The sequence below is a fragment of the Anomalospiza imberbis genome, chromosome 2, assembly GCF_031753505.1.
Source record: "Anomalospiza imberbis isolate Cuckoo-Finch-1a 21T00152 chromosome 2, ASM3175350v1, whole genome shotgun sequence".
Classification (NCBI taxonomy): domain Eukaryota; kingdom Metazoa; phylum Chordata; class Aves; order Passeriformes; family Viduidae; genus Anomalospiza; species Anomalospiza imberbis.
In genome coordinates, this window is record NC_089682.1 from 84,228,330 (window position 1) to 84,249,948 (window position 21,619).

A 21,619-nucleotide genomic window follows, 5' to 3' on the forward strand; every position below is an offset into this window, starting at 1 on the left:
TGTTGCTGTCCTAATAAGAGTTTTCTGGCATTGTTTTGTGGTTGAAAATGAGTGTTTTGAAGCAGGGTTTTTCTCTGATTTGTATGTGATGCATAAGGAGACTAGGGATATTGCTGTTGTTGGTATTACATTCAGTATTTTGAATAAACTGGAGCTCTGTAATGCAAATAGTTTTTATGCATATGACAGCTATGGAGATGGGTAGTTCTCTTGATTTTCCCCCCCAGCTTTTTTCTCCCAGAAATTATGTAATTTCTTCAAAGGATGCACTGTGTTTCTAGTCTGTGATTTGGAGTTGTGGTGTCTCAGTTGTGCACAATGACTAATAATACAATGGCATAACTAGCAGCTAGATATGTTTTTTTTTGCAAAGGTAGGTTAATCAATTCCCTCAATCTAATACCAGCAAATACAACTTATCTGTTTCTTCTAGCTTTTAATTTGCTTTTATTGTGACCAAAAAAAAAAAAAAAGAATATTTTCTAGTAATACTTTTTTGTTGAACCTTAAAAAGTAAACCTGAACACTATCTGTGTGTTTGAGGACCACCATGCTCTGTTACTCTGGTAAGAGAAGTAAGTACAGATCACTGAACTTGGGTAAGCAAAGATCCAGGTGAAGGAAATGAGATGTTATGGTGAAGCCTTACATCTAAACTGTAAATTAGATTATTCTCTTATGGAATAGTATATTTAATTTCTTCATGAATCATTTATAAATGGCTAAGACATTGTTCTAAAATGTGATGCCCTTGAATATACATTGTGAGATGCTATTTTTTCCCCTCTTGTCATATTTAATATAGTTCCTAGAAGAATTTTTGTAAAAAAAAGTCTTCATACTGAATGTTTGTGTTTTTTGTTTTGGCTTTTCCTGGGTTAATGTGTTTGCATAAATGATTTTATTTAAGTATTTTTAGAAATTACCTTATTCTGATGTTTTCAAATACAAACAGCTTTCTCAAAGCCTTTCACCTTAGGATTTACTGCATCTGTCTTAACTCTGTGGCCCACGTTTTCCTTCCTTTTAGCCTTGCTGTCATGTGACAGTATTGGGTAGAATTTTTCAATCTTGTCAGCATTATAGTGTAAACCTTAGGAAATTAGAGTGCAATTTTATAATTTCCCTTTAATATCTCCTCAAATCAGAGTAAGATAATGAGAAATAAAACCTAAATCTTAAAACAGCTCCCCCCCTACCCCTCCCTTCTTTCTGGGCTTAAATTTTTCCCTGATTTGCTCTATCTCGTTCTCCCAGCAGCACAGAGAGATAAGGAATGGGGGCTGTAATCAGTTCATCACATGTTGTCTCTGCTGCGCCTTTTTCCTCAGGGGAGGGACTCCTCACATTCTTTCCCTGCTCCAGCATGGTTCCTTCCCTTGGGAGGCAATTCTCTAGAACATCTCCACTGTGAGTCCTTTTCATAGGCTGCGTTTCTTCATGGGCTGCTCCAGCATGGATCCCTTACACTGTGTGCAGTCCTTCAGGAACAGACGGCTCCAGCATGGGTCCCCATGGGGCCTGTTCTGGGTCACAGCCTCCTTGGGGTATCCATGTGCTCTGGGTGGGGTTCTTCACAGCCTGCAAGGGGATCTCTGCTCCCCCATGGATCCCCACAGGCTGCGGGGGCACAGCTGACTCCTCAAGGGCTGCACCAGGGACTACAGGGGAATCTCTGCTCCGGTGCCAGGGGGACCTCCTGCCCCTCCACTGACCTTGGTGTCTGTGGGGCTGTTTCTCTCATGTTCTCATCCCTTTCTCTGGTTGAAATGGTGCCGTTTTCCCTCCACCCCTTCTTAATCTGTTATCCTGGGGCTCTACCACTGTCTCTGCTGGGCTTGATCTTGGCCAACTGTAGTCTGTCTTGGACCCAGCTGGCATTGGATCTGTCAGAAATGGGGGAAGCTTCTGGCATCTTCCCATGGAAGCCACTCCTGTAGCCCCCTACTACCAGAACCTTGCCATGCACACCCAATACAGCTTCCACACAGCCTGTTCTTCAGATGTCTCTCCAAGTCCCAGGTTGCAGGGATTGCCTGTGACCTCTGTCTGAGGCCAAGAAAAATGGCTCTCTGTCCTTCCAGAGGTGTGCAGTCTTGGGGAAGCTGTGCTGCCAGCTGGATGAGTTCAGGAGGCAGTGAGCAGGTGGCACATCAGAGAACATGAAAGGGGCACAGACAGGATCTTCTCTGAGTCTTAACAGCTTGAAGAGCCTCAGACTCCATCTGTAACAGGGAAGACAGCAGTGTCTGCCTTGCACTGTCAAGGTAAGCAAAACCTCTGGAGAAAAGGATCGATGGAAGCTGATGACTTCGGGCACCAAGAGGAATGTTGTTGCCACACCTATGGGTTTACAGCTGCAAAACAGGTTCATTGCCCTCTTATTTGAAGAGAAGCTAGATAAGCATGGGGGCCCAGGTGGTGGACAATAACTTGCTGATGAGAGGAAAGGGAGTGAGATGGAGAAGGCACTAATAGGACAAGTCAGTAATTAACTGTAGAACTAGTGTTGGGAACATCATAAGATCCTAATAGACAAGTTCTAGTGAGAACAGATAGTGAGGTGGACTGAAAACTGGATGAATGGCCAGGCCCAGAGGGTGGTCAGTGGCACAAAGTTTAGTTGGAGGCCAGTAACCAGCACTGTACTCCAGGGTCAGTACTGGCTCTGGCTCATTAACGTTCTGAGTGATGGTGCAGAGTGTACCTGTAGCGAGTTTGCAGCTGACACAAACTTGGAAGGATTGGCTGATATGCCAGGGGGTTGTGCTGCTATCCAGAGGGACCACAACAAGTTGGAGAAATGGGCTGCTGGGGAACTTAAGAATTTCAACAAGGAGAAGTGCAAAGTCCTGCAGTTGGGAAGAAACAACCCCATCTATCTGTACAGGCTGAAGGCTATCCATCTGCCAAGCAGCTCGGCAGAAAGGAACCTACAGGTCCTTGTGGACAATAAGGTGAACTGAGCCAACAATATGCCCTTGCAGCAAAGAAAGTGAATGGTATCCATGGCTGCGTTAGCCAAAATATTGCCAGCAGGTTAATGGAGGTGGTCCTTTGCCTTTATTCAGCCCTGGTGGGGCCACACTTGGACTGCTGTGTCCAGTCCTGGACTCCTTGGTACAAAAGAGACAGAGACACACTGGAGAGAAACTGAAGAGGGCCACAAAGATGATTAAGGGTGAAGCATCTTCCCTGTGGGGCAAGGCTGGGAAAGCTCAGACTGTTCAGCCTGGAGAAGAGAAGGCTTAGGGGGATTTGATCAGTGCATATAAGACACATGGAGGGAGGATGAAAGGAATGCAGAGCCAGGCTCTTTGCAGTGGATCAGAGTGACAGGACTAAAGGCAATGGGCAGAAAGATATGCAGGAAGCTCCTATGAACATCAGGAAACATTTTTTACAGTCAGGATTACTGAGCACTGGCATAGCTTGGCCAGGCTGGTTGTGGAGTCATCATCCTTGGAGATACTCAAAAGTCAACTGGACATAGTTCTGGGTAACTGGGTCTAGGTGGCCGTGCATGAGCAGGAGGATTGGACCAGATGACATCTGGAGATCCCAGCTCATCCATTCTGTGTTCATTCAAATGCTTCACCTGAAATTATATTTCTTACATTCATGGGTAAAGGAGGAAGTATTTAAAGAAATTCTAATCACAATATCTAACTTCATCCAGCAAACAATTCTCTCTGAAGACTGCTGTGGTTAAGAATATGTAACAGTAGAAGCTGCTACCTTGAGCTTAATGTAGACTTGCTTTAAAATAGAGAGGAGACTGTCTTCATCAAAGCTGGTGTTTGAAATGGAAAACATTTTGGTAAATATAAAATACTCAAAATAGCTGCTACATTCACCAAAAATATGGAAATACCCTGCTTTTGTGGCTTAAATTTGCTAATTTCTCATCTTAAAAAGAATGAGATGCATTTGTAATACTGCACAATGTAACTGCATCTCATCTGTAAAAGTCAGAAAACTTCTTGTTTTATAATTGGTGACACAGGAGAACTCTACAAAAAAAAAAGTGAATAAAATCTTAGGATAATCTATTCATCAAAATGGAAAGAAAGACCAATTTCCACCTGAAAATAAGTTTTGTGATGGAAGTTCTTAAAAGAAGCAAAATTTAACTCCACTGGTCACAGAAACAGAATGTGAGTTAACCTATGCCTGTCATTTCAGCACCTGGCAATGAATCCAGGTGTTTTCCCAGAAGTTTTCCCAGAAGTGTTCCCAGTCCCAGCTTTGCCCAAAGAAATGGGGTGCAATACCCATTTGTAAAAGTTGCATTTCAGTAAAAAGTAAATTTCAGTTAAGATTTAGCAATATATTTACTAGTAGCAAATTATTTTAACAACAATGAATCATACTTCCCAGTGAAATGGTTGAGGTATTTCCACTAATTGTTTATACTCAAAATGTTTTCTTAATCTTTGAATGTTACAGTTTTGACACCCTGTCTCTTTGAGTATAAAACTTTGTATTAACTAATGTTTCCTGAGTCCTTTTGACATTAGACTGTGGCAGCAAGATATGAAGTCTGAAAAAGACTTCATTTTTGCATCTACAAATCAATAGAAGTGACAGGACACATAATACAAGTTACATATAGATCAGAGGAGTTGTTGTTTTTATAATACTGGAAGTGCCTGTGGTGCTTTGGGGGTAGATGAAATCAGCTAGTACTATTCCAACAAGATTAAAATCCTAATTACATATTAGAAGGCTAGAAACATCTGTCAAGGATTTCCTGAAAAGGTGCTCTTCCACAAAAAAATCAGGATCCAGTACCATGGATTCTCTGCAAAGAGAAACTTCATGCTGTGCATTGGGTCTCTTAAATGCCATTCAGCACAGTTCTAATCCCACACTCAGATGGCAGGACGTGGCATTCAGGTGCAAATGTTCATGAGAATACAGACCTCCATGAATATTCAGGCTGTATTTCCTTGCCTCAGGCTTTCTTAGGAGTGCACTGCCATTCATACAGCTGTGTGCAAAAACAACAGCAGGAACCAGGTTCTATATTGGGAATTTCTTTTCTTCATCTGAGTTCTTAGATTATTTTTGTGTACTCACTCATCTTTGTTATCAGTTTGTGTTGATGTTCCCTTGCATACTGGCAACCAATTGAACTCATGGCTGAGATAAGTTTCCACAAAGGTCCACAAGTAAATCAATAAAACATTGTTTCATACCTTTCTCTCTGAATCCAAGCTTTGAGGCCCAAGGATCCAGCCCCCCAAGTAACCTAAGGTGTTGAAAAACACTGTTACTTCTGGAAATGGAATACTTCTTGCTTTAGTGAAGAACTGCTTGCATAAATGTGTCCAAAATGAAGCCACTAAGGTACTTTCAGGAAGTATGTTATGGAAAATTTGGAACAAATTTAAGTGCCTCTTCACTCCTCTTCACTGTTCCTTCCCTTGCCCAGTTCTGCAATAAAATAGTTTTCACTATAAATATCTTGGACGACATAGAATTATAGAAGCACTTAGGTTGGAAGAGACTTCTACGATACTCAAGCCCAACCATTAACCCAGGACTGCCAAGTCCACCACTAAACCTTGTCCACATGTGCCACATCTACATGTTCTACCTGCAGGAATGAGGACTCCACCACTTCCCTAGGCACTCCAATGCAGGCAGTTTCAATGCCTGACAACCTTTCCAGTGAAGAATTTTTTCCTAGTATCCAATCTAAACCTCCCCTGGTACAGCTGGAGGACGTTTCCTCTTCTCCTGTCACTTGTTACCTGGGAGAAGAGACTGACACCTGTGTGGCTCCACTCTCCTCTCAGGCAGTTGTAGAGAGTGACGAGCTCCCCCCTGAGCCTCCTTTTCTAAGCTAAACACCCCCAGCTCCCTCAGACACTGCTCAAAAGACTTGTGCTACAGACCCTTCAACAGCTAAGTTGCCCTGCTTTGGATACACCCCAGCATTTCAATGATACAGATTTCCAAACAAAAGTGCAAAGGATTAGGGAGAGCTCTCAGGTGTGCAGTGCTTTGTACCTTTACTTTTCTTAAGTGCTTCGTGTGTAAGCTCTCTGTTGAGGCAAATCTTGGTGGCTTGAATGTTGAATTTTTGTTTGTTGAATATTTGTATGAACAAAGAGTTGGAAGTACCATTTCCCACCTCACCTGGCTTGTGCAAGAGCCCTTTAATATTTTCTTTATTTTCGTTTCCCCATACAGACATTTCAGCTTTTCCTAGCTCCTTTTTAGCTCTGTGTTGGAGCTAAGAAAGCTGACCTGATCTGGCTGCCAAGATGAGTCAGCAGAAGAGCTCTTTGTCCCTCCACATAGTCCTAATGTCTGACACTTTGTGGGAAGAGGAATGATTTCTTAGACACTGGAATTTCCTTTGCTGCAGTCAAGAGAGGTGGGCTGGAGATTAAATGAGATTGAAAGAACATTCTTATGGGGAGTCAACTGCTCAAATGCCAGAAATTCAGTGTGAAGTGAGTAAATAAAACTAAGGTCACTATTCCTTAATTCCAGAGCATGCCAAGAAAAGAGTTTATATCTTTGTGTATATGCATTTAGGTTGCATTGTGCCTGCAGTTTAATTTAAGATAATATAGGGAGAGCAAAGATTGAAGCCAAGTCACATCCATGGAAAACTCTGGCATGTTTAGTAGACAAGACACTTCCTAGCTTCAAACGTGAAAACTTGAGTCATTTTTCTTGGATGTGCTCATTATATTGGCAGGCAGTACATGTTAAAATCCCCATTGTTGAGAAATCTAAATTCCCTTTTCCCTTAACATATCTGTACTCAGTATAGGAGAGCTTATGACCTTTTCATAAGTGAACAAATGTTCTACTGAATAATGGTTGCAGTAGTTCAGTGAGGATTTTGTGTGGGAAAAGTGCTGCTCTTGGCCAAAGTAAATGCTGGCAAAATCGAGATAAGCTGGTGGAAGAGACATTTTTCATAGCTTGCTCCAGACAAAGTCATCTTTTCCTGTGTGTAGGATGGAAGTAGCGCTTCCCTCTTCAGAGGGATGTCAGAACACATCGAAGGAAGGTGAGGCAGCCAAGGCCATGTTCAGACTGCTTGTACCCTAATGCCTGTCACAACTCCATCTTTCCATTGTCTGAGGAATCAAGTCTGAGCAGTCTGAGTCACTCATGACTAATTTGAATGTAGTAGTTATAACTCCTAAATTAAGCTCCCTGAGTAGGGAGTGTGAACACACCTTCAGATGCTACAGTAAAGGGAGGGCCATCTAATTATCTTAAGAGTCTGTACTTTCCCAGAGATTTCTTTAGGAAAGGATTGGGTTGCTTATCCATTCCTTCAGTTCTCTCTCAAATCATAATCTTTTTTTCTCATCTGCTCTAAAAGCCCATTTTCCCACTAATGTTAAAAATAAGTGATACAACAGCCATTTATTTGTTGCAGGCTGACAGTTCCCAAATTCTGGGAAACTTTGTCTCTATTCAAAAAACGATGGTCAACATAATCCTGTCAGCTAAAGTCCCTGTAGGAGATGCTTGTCATGCAGCAAAAGATCTCTGCTGATGATGCTTGAATTATTTCCTCAGACAGAGTGAACAGTAGTGACAGATGGCCTTTTTTTCCTATTCTCCATGTATTGCTGGAGGTTTGCCTTGCAGAGCCATGCTGGTTGGGATAAGGAAGCAAACAGAGCTGCCTTGAGGCTTCTCAACAGCATAAGCACATTGAAAGTTGGGGCTGTGGGGAGAGGAGCCAGGGCTGGACCAAATGGTGAAGACAAAACCAAAATGCTCTGCATTTTCTGTTTGCTGCTGCTGCTGTCATGGTGGGATGGGAAAGAAGGAAGTTGTGACTATAGCTGGTGCAAAAGCATACCTTGCCCATGCCACCAAGGCTCTGGTAAAACTCTACCCTAATTATTTTGTCCTAGGTCACACAGAAAGTCTCAGTCAGGTGAAGCAGGCAAGCTTTATTGGTGAGGAGAGAGAAGGGCTGATATTCCCAGCTAACGCAGCCGTGCAAGTGGGAAGGAGTTTCTGAGTTAGTGAGTGTTAAACTGTCAAAAACATTGCTTGTAGCTGCATCACTGCTCACTGCATTCAGGAGGGTGTTACACTGCTAAAAAAAAACAAACTCCAGATTTACTGAAATAGCTCTGTCCTCGCTAGACGTGCTTTTCAGGATAGCACACTGCTATTCCGGAGCTGATAAGGCCGCCCTGCTGTGCAGATAGCCTTGACAATGCTGCTATTCGTTCTTCTCTGTGGAATGGCAATCATAATATTTCACCCTTTGTCTTCATCCTAAGAGCCAGGGATGTCAGATCCATCCTGGGGAAACAGCCAGATCCCCCAGGTTTGGCTGTCAACTCAGTTCTGCATCCATCGCTCCACAATGAGCCTCCCACTGCAGGCGGTTGTGGGGGAAGGTAAACTGTGACCTTGTGTAGCAATGAACTGCATAGCTGTGCCTTACTGTCAGGGCCTGATTGTTGCTTTCAGGATTGGTCTATAAGAAAGTTCCCTTTTAGAGCCATCTCTGTTTCTACCCTTTGTTTCTCTTCCTTTCTCATTTTCCTGTGTCTGAATCTAGCGATGCACATGATTTATACCAGCACAAACCCTGTTGCATTGATGTGGAAGGATCTGCAGCTGCTGGTGTTAGCTTGACTGCTGAATTGCTCAGTGGCTTGGACTCCTCCTAGAGCCTGGAGTCATTCTGCAACTCGACTAAGTTAAGCTTCAGCAATCGCTGCCCAGTTCCTCTCTTGGACTGCATGATCTTGTCCTCATATGGAGTTGTGCTGGCTTGCAGCTAGACTGCACTTCTTTCTGTCCATGTGCTCCAGAAAACATATCTAACGCATTGCCTTAGTTAGCTGGATTCCCTACCTAGGCCCACTGCTTGCTTTCACCTGGCTCTGTTTTCTTTATCCTCTGAGGAGACGAATAAGCACAAATCCTGATCTCTCACTAACTTGCTTTGGCCATCTACAAAGACATCCAGACCAGTCCCAGTAAAATCATGGAAAAGATTATTCTGGGAGGTATTGAAAAACACCTGGATGACACAGACATTGGTCATAGCCAGCATGGCCTCATGAGGAGGAAGTCCTGCTTATCAAACCTAACGTCCTTCTACAACAGGGTAACCCACCTAGTTGATCTCGAAAAGCCAGTAGATGTAATCTTGGACTTCAGCAAAGCTTTCAATACTATCTTACAGTGTTCTTCTGGATAAAATACCCAGCACACAGCTGGATAAACGCACCATGCAGCAGGCTCATGGGTCAGGTACACAGGGTTATAGTGAATGGGGTGACATCAGAGTGGGAACCTGTCACAAGTGGGGTTCCACAGGGCTCCATCCTTGACCCAGTACTCTTCATCATCTTCATTAATTACTCTGACGCAGGACTGGAAGGGAAACTAAGTTTGCTGTCAACACTAAATTGGGAGGAGCTGTTGACTCCCTTGAGGATTGAGAGGCCCAGCAGAGAGACCTTGACAAATGTGAGGTCTGGGCAGTCACCAATCATGCCAGATTCTGCACCTGGGATGGGGCAACCCTGGATGTGTGGACAGACTGGGAGTGAGGGGTTGGAGAGCAGCACTGAGGAAAGGGACCTGGGGGTCCTGGTCGATGGCAAGTTGAACATGAGTTAGCAGTGCCCTGGCAGCCAGGAGGGCCAGCCCTGTCCTGGGTTGCATGGGACACAGCATTGCCAGCCGGGAAAGGGAGGGGATTGTACCACTCTGTTCTTCACTGGGGCAGCCTCACCTCGAGTGCTGGGGGCAGTTCTGGGTGCTACGGTATAAGACAGACATTAAGCTATTACAAGTGTCCAAAAGGGAGCTATGAATGTAGTGAAGGTCCTTGAGAGGAAGCTGTATGAGGAGTGGCTGAGATCACTCGGTCTGTTCAGCCTGGAGAAGAGGAGACTGAGGGGAGACCACAATGCTGTCTACATCTTCCTCATGAGGGGAAGAGGAGGGGCAGGCACTGATCTCTTCACTCTCATGACCAGTGACAGGACCAGAGGCAATGGCCCGAAGCTGTGTCAGGGCAGGTTTAGGCTGGAGATTAGAGAAAGGTTCTTCACTCAGAGGGTGGTTGGGCACTGGAACAGGTTCTCCAGGGAAGTGATCACAGCAACAGCCTGACAGAGTTCAAGAAGCATTTGGACAATGCTCTCAGGCACCTGGTGTGACTCTTGAGGTGTTCTGTGCAGGGCTTGGTGATCCTTGTGGGTGCCTTCCAACTCCATATTCTGTGATTCTATGATTGTGTTATTAGTTGTAGCTAAAAGCTTGTTAAAACTTGGAACCAAAGCTGATTATACATTTTTTCAGTACAATCTGAACACTGGGGCTGTGCAGGATATGTGATGATTGGACCATCTTCAGTCCTGTAGGTAGAAAGGAGCTATCTTGGTAATGATTTTTGGGACCAATCACCTGTACAATTACACCAAGCCTTTTGACTGCAGTGCAGGCAGAGGCCAGCTTGGGAGTTATCTGGAAGTATGATTCTTCATGCCAGCTTCACAAAGGGATAGTGAGTGACAGCAACAAGCAGGGACTTGCTTCTTCTCCAGCACTTTGCTACTACATGAGGCTGCAGCAGCCAAATAGCATAAGACCCAAAGTTCATCTGTTCTCCAGGCAGTGCTCCTCCCAGGCACACTTTCCTCTGTGACATCTCCTTGTGGGGCCACAGCAACATGTCCTACCCATAATAAAGGCATTATTGTACATAATATTTAACAGTCATAAATGTTATTGCATGCAGGTACTTTGTGCCATTTGGATATGTCACTGTTTAAATATTTTCTAATGCCCTTAATGGTATTAATGAAGAAAAAAAAAACTTTTTTTTTTTTTTTTTTTTAATTTCAGGAAACAAATAGCAATCCTCCTGCTTTCAGGTATGTTGTAAGACCTGCAAAATAAGCTACTAGAAACACTTTGCATTTGCAAAAGGCATTCCTGCTTTTTTTTCCCCAGTATATCCTAGTGAATTTTTTAAATAATTGTAACCCCTTCATAAGTATCCCACAGCATGGTAGTGGCATTTTAGTCAGCAAGCTTTGGTGAGAAGTATTCTGGAGAATAGGATGTTTTGGAACAGGATGACCTTCACAACTGCATTTTTAGATGACCCTTGTGAAAACCGTTTTTAAGACCTGTGTAAATTAAATGAGCTAATGTAGCAGTCCGCAGGGGATGATGGACTCACAGTCACATAGCAACAAAGACGCACTAGAGGAAATTCAACTTAGAGGGTACTAATTCACACCTATAAACTACTGTGCACAAAACTAGCTGGGATTTAATTCCCTGCTCCTCTTTGGATGTTAATGACAAAAAAATGTGTAGCAATAACGGTTTAATCACCCTTCAAGAAAGGCTCTTGGGGGAAACTGAATGGGGGCAGAGAGAGAAGGGGAGTCAGGTTTAAGTTCAGCAGCAGCACCAAGAAATCTGGCTATAGGTGCCCAGAAAGGTGCTACTGCTTCTGCCTCTCCTTCCACCAATATTATGGTGGTGCAGCTACTGGTAGTGGCAGAGTCTGCTTCTGCTCCAGCAATGAAATGGAACAGTGAGGAATCTTGCTAAAATTCCAGATTATTGTTGTTGTTATTATTGTTATTATTGCTCTCTGAAAAACCATAAGCATGCCAGGCTCTCCAGTGAGCAAGCCCAGTGAATGCAGTTGATGTTAATCTTAAGTGATGTATTCCTGGGTGTTCTTCAGCCTCCACACTAGCATTTTGTTTGGAAAGGAGCAGGGTGCTTGAGAGAGGGTCAAGCTGCAGCCTGTCCCAATCCCTCACAAAGCTCAGAGATTTGTGGTGCAGGGGTGCTTACAGTGACCTGTAGGTTGGCTCAACAACTCCTCATCCCTCCTAAATTCTCACTCATCCCATGCATACTTTCCATTTTTCCTTGAGAGAGTCCCTGTAACTGCTTCAGAGCTTCAATGCAAACACCTTTGCTTGAAATACAAAATGATAGCAGCAGATGCCTTCATAGACAGCAAAAGGCTTGGAGAAGGGCAGGGTAAATAAACAGTGAAAATTAAATATATAATATTGCCACACAGAGAGGAGCTTTCTCTTCAAAATGAAGCAATTAACATGTACGGACTCATTCTGCCGGGCTGGGAGGAAGCAGGAGGCACCTTATTTAAACAAATTGCCATGTAGCCCGTGATTATCATTAGGATTCATTCAAACCCAGGCATTCAGTAAAGCTTCTGCTCTGCGGCTGGCTCTGTGCTGCCTCTCTATCAGTACCTATTGTTTCATAATCTCGCCGTACTCGGCGCTTTTTTTATCCCAACCAAGTCTGCCTTGTTTATTACCCTCCCCACAGACTAAGCCGGAGCACATTAACAATGCAGGGTTTCATTCGGCTCTTTTTCTCGGGTTAGCTGAAAGAGGGATGTCTTCTCCCCTAATTGCAGAGGATCTCTTCAGCTTTGCAGTTTCTGCACTGGAGCTTGTTTAGGGGAAGGCGTGGGGCTATACATAAACCCAACAATTCACTGGCAGGGCAGATAATTGCTCTTTCCCTCCAAGCACGGCAGAGCCCTCCTAAATAGCTCTGCACAGCCAAGCTTCTGCATGGCAGACAGGAGCCGCACATGTGGCACAGCAGCCACAGGCTTTCTCCCTCCATCCCAGCCAGGTGGCTTCCCTCTGCTCACAGCAGCACAGCTCAGGTGGGCTGTCTAGGACCAGATCTGGCCTTTCCTGACCATGCTGTGCCTAGGGGCAGACCCCATCTGGGGTGTGAAGCTGAGCGAGACAAGGATGTGCTGCCAAGTGTGCCTCTTGCACAAGCACCACCATTCTTCCCGCTGGGAAGGGAATCACTTCCCTTGCGAGAACAGGGGGCTTGTCACAAATATTTTCAGGTTTTAATTTTTTTTCCTCCCTCTGTTCTGATCTAGAACGAAACCAACACCTTTTTTGTGCTTTAGGAGTATTGACCTGACTGAAGAGGAATCTTGCTTCCTAGATGCCAGGGGGAGCAGCTTGGTCATCTCCAAGGAACCCCAAACTTTGCATGGTCACATTCCCCTTGGCACATCTGCCAAGTCTCCAGCGCCCACAGTGTCCTGTGGCAGATGACCTGTAGTGCCAGGAATCCATCCCTGCCCAAGCCTTGGTGTGCTCAAACCTCCCTTGGCATCTTCCCTCACCCTTTCTCCTCTTCATGAGCATCTTTGCCTCCCAGTGTGGGTCGAGCACATCCAGCATCCAGGACCCCACTGCACAGACATGCAGACTCACCATTGCTCCCTTCTCTCCTGCCAGGAACACATTGCAAAACCACACCTTCTGCAGGAAAGTGGCCCCCTCTTCCACAAACCTCTGCCTCTCTCCTATCGAAACCTCAAAGCGATATTTACAGGAGGAATTTGGAGCATCACTCAGGGTGGATTAATCCAATTGGAACTGGGCTGTGTTTCCCTTTCTGCATGCTGTGTTTCAAAGATGCACCCAGCACAGCATCAAAGCCTCTCCACTCACAACTGAAGGGAAAGTGCACCACTAAGTACATAAAATGCAAAACTACCATAGACAAATTCATATTTTGCATATATGTCCATATAAACAAAATGTATAAATATAAATCTATATGTACACATGAAGAGCATTTATATATGAAACCGATAGTAATACTACATAATGAACACAAATCTATATCTCTATGCTGTAGGCATTTATTTACATTTATAAAGATATATTGTGGCTATACAATATATATGAGCCACTGGTTTTAGCTCAAATAAGACATTTTCAGAGTAACATTTTCACATATGTCCAAGAAGTGAAGGCTGTGCCCAGAGGCAGATGCCTGTGGTTCAGGTACTGCAGATGGGGATGGAGAGGGGGTCTCAGAGAAGCTTCAGTACAATGAGCCAGGAGACCTTTAGCTAACACAGGGCTTTGCATTAAATTGCACCTCTTATGAGAGGGGAGAAGGTGCTTCCTCAGCTCATCCCCCTTGCTGCTGTCTGAATCTGTTCCTCTGCAGTTTAGGGTAACCTTCTGGCAGCCCAGGCCTAGCCATGACAGGAGGATGACCGCTTTCTGTTGGACAAGAAGCTGTGCTCAACACGATGAACCATCATCCAAAGCCGGTGTCCAGCAGCACCCCTGCAAGGCAGCCTTGGCTGGGCTGCAGGTCGCTGGCTCCCGATGCCTCTGCTTTCTAGGTGTGACGTGCATTGAGGCCATGGCCCCAAATCTGAATCCTCTCCAAGCTTCAGCAGCAGCACGCACAGGATTTTGAGGTTCACATTTCTGGATTTAGGCTCAGGAGCTGTGAGCTAAGCTAACCATAGCCACTAAATTCCCTTCAGTATTAGGAGCTTGGTGTGGTGCAGCCTAGAAAGTGCCTTTGCACTGCAAAACAATGACTGGCTGCTATGGAACCCTAAAGGGACCTGGGACTGTGCGTGGCATTGCGCCTGGAGAAGAGGAGGTTCAGGGGGCACCTTATCACTCTCTACAACTGCCTGAAAGTATGGTGTAGCCAGGTGGGGGTCAGTCTCTTCTCCCAAGCAACTAGTGAAGGGCAAAGAGGAAATGGCCTCAAGTTGTACTGGGCGAGGTTTAGATTGGATACTAGGAAAAGTTTCTTTCCCGAAAAGGTTGTCAGGCATTGGAACAGGCTGCTAGGGAAGTGGCGGAGTCCCCATTCCTGGAGGTATTTAAAAGATGTGCAGATGTGGCAAGTGGGGACATGGTTTAGTGGTGTACTTGGTAGTACTGGATTAACAGTTGATCTTAGAGGCCTTTTCCAAGACAAACAATTCTGTGATTCTATGTGCTCATCTGTGCTAAATCAGCAAAAATGCCAAGCTGTAAGAGGCAAGACTAAATCCAGGTATCTAAGAAGGGTTTTTACCTTTGAGCTACCAGTTTGAGCTTTGAGAGGGCAGTGAGCTCTGCCAGCCTAACCTTCCTGTCCTAAGGCTGCTTGAGATAGTACAGGCAGATGAAGCCCCTAAATAGAGTGAGAGAGGAAAATGTTAGAATCAAAACAGAAGTGTTTCACAATTTCTGCTTTCTGAAGCACGTAGGCATACTGACAAGGACATCTAAAGTCTGTACTCTGTCCAGAATGGAAAGTCACTATAAAATACTAACAAAAGTGTCTTATCATCACCAAATGTTGATTTGCCCACTCTGCATTTTCTTATCTTTATCCCTTGTTAATTTTGAAGTTATTTTCCATATTTCCTGAAATTTCTGTGCATCATCTGCAAGTGAATTTCATAGCAATTAACTTGTCGGGACCTATCAATTGTGTAAGGGAAGCCTGAGGAATAAGCTCAGGGAATTCCTGAAGATGAACATTGAACTGCTAATGATTAATCATAATATGCGCAATAATGAGGATGATGATGGCCATTTGAAGACTAACATATGACAAATGGTAGTGTAAATATTCTTCACTCGGCCTTTTTGCTTTTTGTCTTGATACTTGTTTTGCTTCTTGGAATGTTAATATTGAGAAAGAATTAACTAACAGTTTAAATTACAACTCCATCAGTGCAAAAGAACTGTGTTCCTGCAATTTGGATATGAAAAAGATACAAATAACTTCCTAGCTAGTTATTTTAAAGTATTTAAATTAAAATAGTAAGCAGGTATTAAATCAAACACTCCAGTACTGATTGATGCTAGGTTATCCAGGCTCAAAGAGATTTTTCTTCCTTGGATAAAATGAGCACTGCAGCATGGTGTTGCTGAAATGAGGGCTGGCTGCAGTTCCTTTGGCACTACTGATTCCATCTGAGTTTAGTTTTCAGCTTCACAAATATCTTGTGCAATCTCAGCTCCCACAAGGGATTAACCTGCCACTCCACAGCTCAACATCTTGCTTGGAGCTGGCTCTTAGCATGAAACCCACAGCCCTACATGAGCAGTGATGTTCTTCATACCTGCACAAACCTGTCAGAGCTCACCCAACCCGACATCTCAGGACCTGGCAGGACCCATCACATCGTTTCAGGAATCCATGTTTTTCCATAACACTTGAGCTCTGTCCATCATCTCTCTTTGCAGCAGGCCATGGAAGTGCCCTTCAGGGACAGCTGCGTGGCACCTTGCAGCCAACATGACATATCCCAGGCTACCACATTGGCCCAAAACTGGCCACCCTAAAGGGTTGGCCCTCTTTCCTGGCCCACTGGAGAGGACAAGACAGCACTGTAAATCCTTGGGGTGGAGGTTGCCAGCTCTGGGGCGATGCTCTAGTACATCCAAATAACTGTGATTGGGACAAGATGGGGATTGGCCATGGGAACAAGCAAGGCAGTGCAGGGCAGTAGCTGCCACCCCAGCTGGCAGCACCCCACCTGGGTGTCTGCTGTAAACATCACCCAGGCAGGAATTGCTACAGGCTTCCTGTGATGGCAGCAGCTTTGGAAACCCTCCTCCAGCATAAACCAGATTTGCCTTCTTCAGCACAAGCCTAATGGGATTGTAAGCAGTAAAATCTCTGTGACTTTCTCAAACAGTGTAATTTTACACAGCCTTGCCCTCTTCTCCTCCTTTCTATACCACAGCCTTAAGATTGGACAGTTTTCTTACATTTCAACTTGGGTTTACTCAAAAGAAAAACAATTACTCTCTAACCAGTTTAAACAATTGTCAAAATAACCTGCTGTGACCAGACAGAGAGAAAAAGTGTGAGGGAAAAAATACCCTGCCTTCCCCTGCCAAGTCACCTTCCAAAGCAGTATCTGCTCCTCCAGCTGATTACAGGTGTCAGGCTGCCTCAGGATCTCTTGGTGATTTTATAGTGATCCATCAAGGAAACACATTACACAACTCTGAGCTGATAGGTATATCCAGGCAGATGAGAGATACATGCATGCAGAGACACAGCCCAGGCCATGGCCCCCTTCTGACAGCAGGGCAACTTTGCTGGACACCTGGGACGGGCTCCATGATCCATGTCCTGCCTGGTGACCTGGGCAGTTGGAGCCATTGCCTGGGCAGAGGCACCAGTGCTCATGGGGAGAAAACTAGAGAGGAGAAAGCAATGCTTTCTAGGGCAGCATCTGAAGAAGGATGTTAATCCATGGCAGTGTGGAAGCTTGGAGAAGATAATTTTCCTTTGGATAAACCACAAGTCCTCAGCTTATTGAAGATAAGAGATAGCATATAGTTATCAAATTAGGGTAAATCGGTGTGATTTCTGTATTACTTCATTTTTTGTCACCCAAAGAAGGGGTGCAAACATACTGTAGCTTTTCCTGCTTTCTATACCAGACGTGCTGGTGTTTGCTGTGCACCAGAAACAAGGTCTGCTTCCAAATGAGATTAGCTCAGCTGGTTGAAGCACGGCACTAATAACTCCAAGGTTGTGGGTTTAACCCAAGTGATGGGTCACTCTCTTAAGAGCTGGACTCGATGATCCTTGTGGGCCCCTTCCAGCTCAGAATATTCTGTGATTCTGTAACTCTGTTTGCTGTGTCTGTCACCAGGAGACCCTTGGGCACCGAGGCAGCAGCGCTGCTGCGAAGCTTCTTTGGTGTATAATTCAGCAAGCATCGCCGCTCCCTTCACCTTTTCATTCTGTGTTGCGCCAAGAGCCACGGAGAATTTTAAGAGGATGACCTGCATCCCTCAGCAATTTCCAAGGACACTTGTCTTTCAAATAATGGATTTGTGATTCATGGCAAATAATTTTGTGGTTTATGTGTGCTCTTCTGCTGGGTCAAGGATAATTTAAGTCTTTGATCCCAGAGTGTGTGTGTCCGTGTTAAGAAGCTGAAGGTGATGGGTGCAGCCCATACCACCCATGCTCCTTGCTCAGGCAGGCTGGCAGTGGCTAAGAGAGACCATTTAATCTTTAGTCTTCTTTCTTTCTCCCCAGTTTAAATCAACACCAAAAGCAGAGAGGATACTCTTGTGATTTGGCTTAAATCTCCTTCTGATCTAGGTAAGCTGAGTTGAGATCAGATGTTTTTATGCCAAAGTATGTGATTTCTTACATATAGCCCCTATCATTTCAAGGAGATGTTGGAGAAAGGAAAGGTATGCAAGGAAAAAACAACAATCCAGTAGTGATAAAGCCAGTCCTGTATTCCCTGGGGAAAATTGCTATGGGGACCCATCAGAGTGGTCCATAAAAAACCCCACGCCAGCCAAACTCACCATGAAGAGACCCAAGTGCAGCTAAACTGGCTGCCCATGCCCTTTACAAGGCCTGGTAAATCTAAAGACAAAAGAAGGTGTTTGGAAAATTAATTACTTGTTCCCTAATTGAATTCTTTGCCCTTCCCTGTGTTGACTCCCTGCTCCTTGAGAAGCAATTTGTAGGACCAGAGCATGAGTTTGCTGAATCCTGCCAAAAACCCACTGTAGATGAGAATGGTGAGTGTGTAGGGTCTGCCAAGGTGACAAAAAAGGGTCCCTGGTGTCACTAAGTTCATGGCAGATCAAGGAGCAGAGCAGACACTGTGCCTTCAGAGACAAAGTGTAATTTAACCCATGGGGTAGTGTTCAGAAAGGGACTGACACAGCATTACCCATTATTTTGAAAGGTATGTAGGAAAGAAAAGGTGGCAGCCAGTTTAGGTCTGAAGCAGTCCAACTTGTGGCCCCTGCTTCATTAGCAGCAGGCATCTACTGTGGGTCTTCTCCCCATATTTTAGCTTCTCACAGGTGAGTTAAAAAGCTGTTCCTTGGTCCATGGGCACGGCTGGCATTTTGAAAAATCACTGCTGCAAATAGACTGGTTTGGACCTGTGCTTGTGACAGTTAGCCAGGTTGCTGCTGGTGTTTCGCGTGCCCATCACTGTGGCATCTTTCATCACCATGGCTGCCCTTTGCAGAGGTGTCCTGCCGATCTGTCAGAAATGCAACCTGGGTAGCAATTAAGGATACTTGATGAAAAGCATCTGCCCTCTAATTCATTGTTTCATTTCTTGACATCCTTTTGTGGAGTGAACTGAAATAGAGATGTTAAATAATACTCACTATGAGGGATTTATTACTTTTTTAATGCTATAAGTAACATCCAAAAACTATAGCTCCAAATAACATGTATATTGTCAAATATGTCTAAGAGGTGAAGTTTTATTACCTGCATTTGTTGTCCTGCATTGCATTTCTACTAGAATTTTAAAATGTAATCATATTTTATTATGGTCCCTACCAATACAGGTTTCTAATGATCTGCACAGAAATCTTGAATTTTCTGCCTTAACTGTTAAATGTAAAAGTTAAATGCAAAAGGAAGATGAAGAGTGAATGGTGTTCTTTCCTTCTCATAATCTGCAGGGATTTACCCTCCAGCTTTAGGACCCAAATGTATATCCCAATGCTTGATACCACTCAAAAATGTAACTATAATTATTAGCAAACCACCACCAGCACCTAGTGAGAGTCTGAACAGAACCCCAGATGTATTATCTACCAAACCAGGTATTTACATCTGACTGCATCTGAGTCCTCTGAGATTCGGTAGTAAGCAAAAGATGCTTATTCTGGCACTTTCCCCAAAACAACCTACCGGGTTTCAGATATTACAGCCATCAGTCAATGCAGATTGAGCATATTTGCAGCAGAGACCCCCTGCACTGCTCTCATGGCTGTAAGATTAAATTAAAAAGCACAGTTATCTTTTGTAGCCTGGAGCACTGTTATCTCTTCAAACACAAGGAAGCCCTATTCCTTTTACACTAACAGAGCAATGCCAGGGACTCACTAAGTATTTTCTATGCAACACTTTAAAAAAATTAAAATCTGTGGCACTGAGATAATTATCTGAACTCCCATTTATTATGTAGAAGAAATCTGGCAGGAATTTTGCTGAATCTGGCAATGATTTTCTGCCAGGGAAGGAATTCCCCGTAGCCAGCAGGGAAGCTTTGAGTTTCTCATCTACTTGGCCTCCCTCTTGTTTTAATATGAGCTTGCTGAGTGCTGACAAGGGACATGGTGATGTGCAGCTCAGCATTTCATAAAGTGAGCAGCGCTCCCGCCGAGGGGCAGGAGGGAGCACAAGGGTCTGCCAAGGGGGTTTCTGAGGGGACCCACCCAGCATTCCCCCCAAACAGAGTGCCCTGTCACTACCATTTTTCAAAGTGGATGCAGGAGGCTTGCAGGGTTTTGGGGTTTACCGCTGTTGTTTTCCCTCACTGCTTGTATTTACCTTGGCAGCTGGGGAAATACTGATCCGTGTTGCTGAAGGTTTGCTGGAGGGTTTCTGGGAGGCCCTGTGGTTTCTCACTTAGTAGCTAGCTGGGGCAGGAAAAACAGCCTGGGAAAAGAAAAAAGACCACCACAAACACCTCTCTCACTTTTTCTCTTTTCCCATGGATCAGTTCTCTGACCTGATTCTCGATAAGCCTGCCAACCACCCATAATTGCACGTGGCAGGGGCCTTGGGCAGCAGAACCAGCCCTTGTGCCTGGGGCTGGCAGGAGGGATGCCAGCCCAAAAGGCAGCACCCCTCTCCTCACCTAAAACAATTGGTATAAAATACCAATTTCAGCTAAATTTTAGTAGCCACACCAGGCTGGCTGACACCCAGTTCAACTGAGCCAGATTTCACATCAACTGTGTTGAATCATTATAAAACTATCTGCAAACAATTGCTTACAAAAGGTTCTCTCCCCTCTCAAATAGTCCACACTCACATTTTTTCCTCCTGCTATGTTGTCATGGTCATGTTTTAGCTTTGCCAACACTCATACTGCTTGAGGTTGCATTTTAAATCCACTGTTTGAGACAAGCAGTGAAGTAGGAACTAAAGCACTCAATAATTTCCCTTTTGCCCTTTTCCCTCTCTCCTCTCCTCTCCTCTCCTCTCCTCTCCTCTCCTCTCCTCTCCTCTCCTCTCCTCTCCTCTCCTCTCCTCTCCTCTCCTCTCCTCTCCTCTCCTCTCCTCTCCTCTCCTCTCCTCTCCTCTCCATTATTTTCCTACCTTTTTTTGCCTCTGCCTGCTTTTTCTTTTGCCTTGACTTTCATTCCTTGCTTGCTCCTTACTTCTCCCTTTTCCTTGCAGTGCTGAAGAAAGCTTAAAAATCCCTCCTGGGTTCACCCTGAAGACAAAGTCAAACTCAGGACTGGCTTAGCTCAATCCCCACTGCTGGAAAACAGCAGCTGGTGAATCTATTTTACAGTGGGTTGGATGTTCCTGCCCAGGATGACAGCATCCATTGGTGGATGCTGGAGACAGGAATGGCAGTCATCTGCAGTGATGTGTCCCATGCCAAGCTTGGAGTTAATGGGCCCCAATCTCCTCCAGCAGGGGCCTGGCAAGTCCATTGCAGCACCTGGCATTGCCCCATCCTGGCCAGTGAGTCATGAGGCCTCAGTCACTTCATCCAAGTCCCATGGGATGCTTGGGATGCCCTTGTTCCAGCTGGCCTGTGAGAGTCAAGCAAGGGGCTGAGGACACTTGCCTTTAAGCAAGCTCGCTCACAGCTGGCGAGATGTCATCGTAACGAGTCATTGTCATCACCCGCTCTGCTGGTTGTGATAATAAAAAGAGACAATTTAGAGTTGTACAGCTCCAACTGGGACTGTTTCCCAGCTGTGTGTGCTTCTCAGCCATGCCACAGCTTTGCTCTGGGTTGAGCAGAGCTTGAAGTGCCTCACCCTGTGCG

At 44.7% G+C, this 21,619-nt stretch overlaps 1 long non-coding RNA gene across 1 annotated transcript; it reads right to left on the minus strand.

Annotated features, from left to right (window-relative positions):
• Nucleotides 1–19,062: 19,062 nt before the first annotated feature.
• LOC137469425 (uncharacterized) lies at nucleotides 19,063–20,723 on the minus strand. Its single transcript, XR_010996499.1, has 2 exons — nucleotides 20,407–20,723; nucleotides 19,063–20,214 (listed from the first exon to the last, which is right to left on the minus strand). It is a non-coding gene; the product is annotated as an uncharacterized lncRNA (long non-coding RNA).
• Nucleotides 20,724–21,619: the final 896 nt, after the last annotated feature.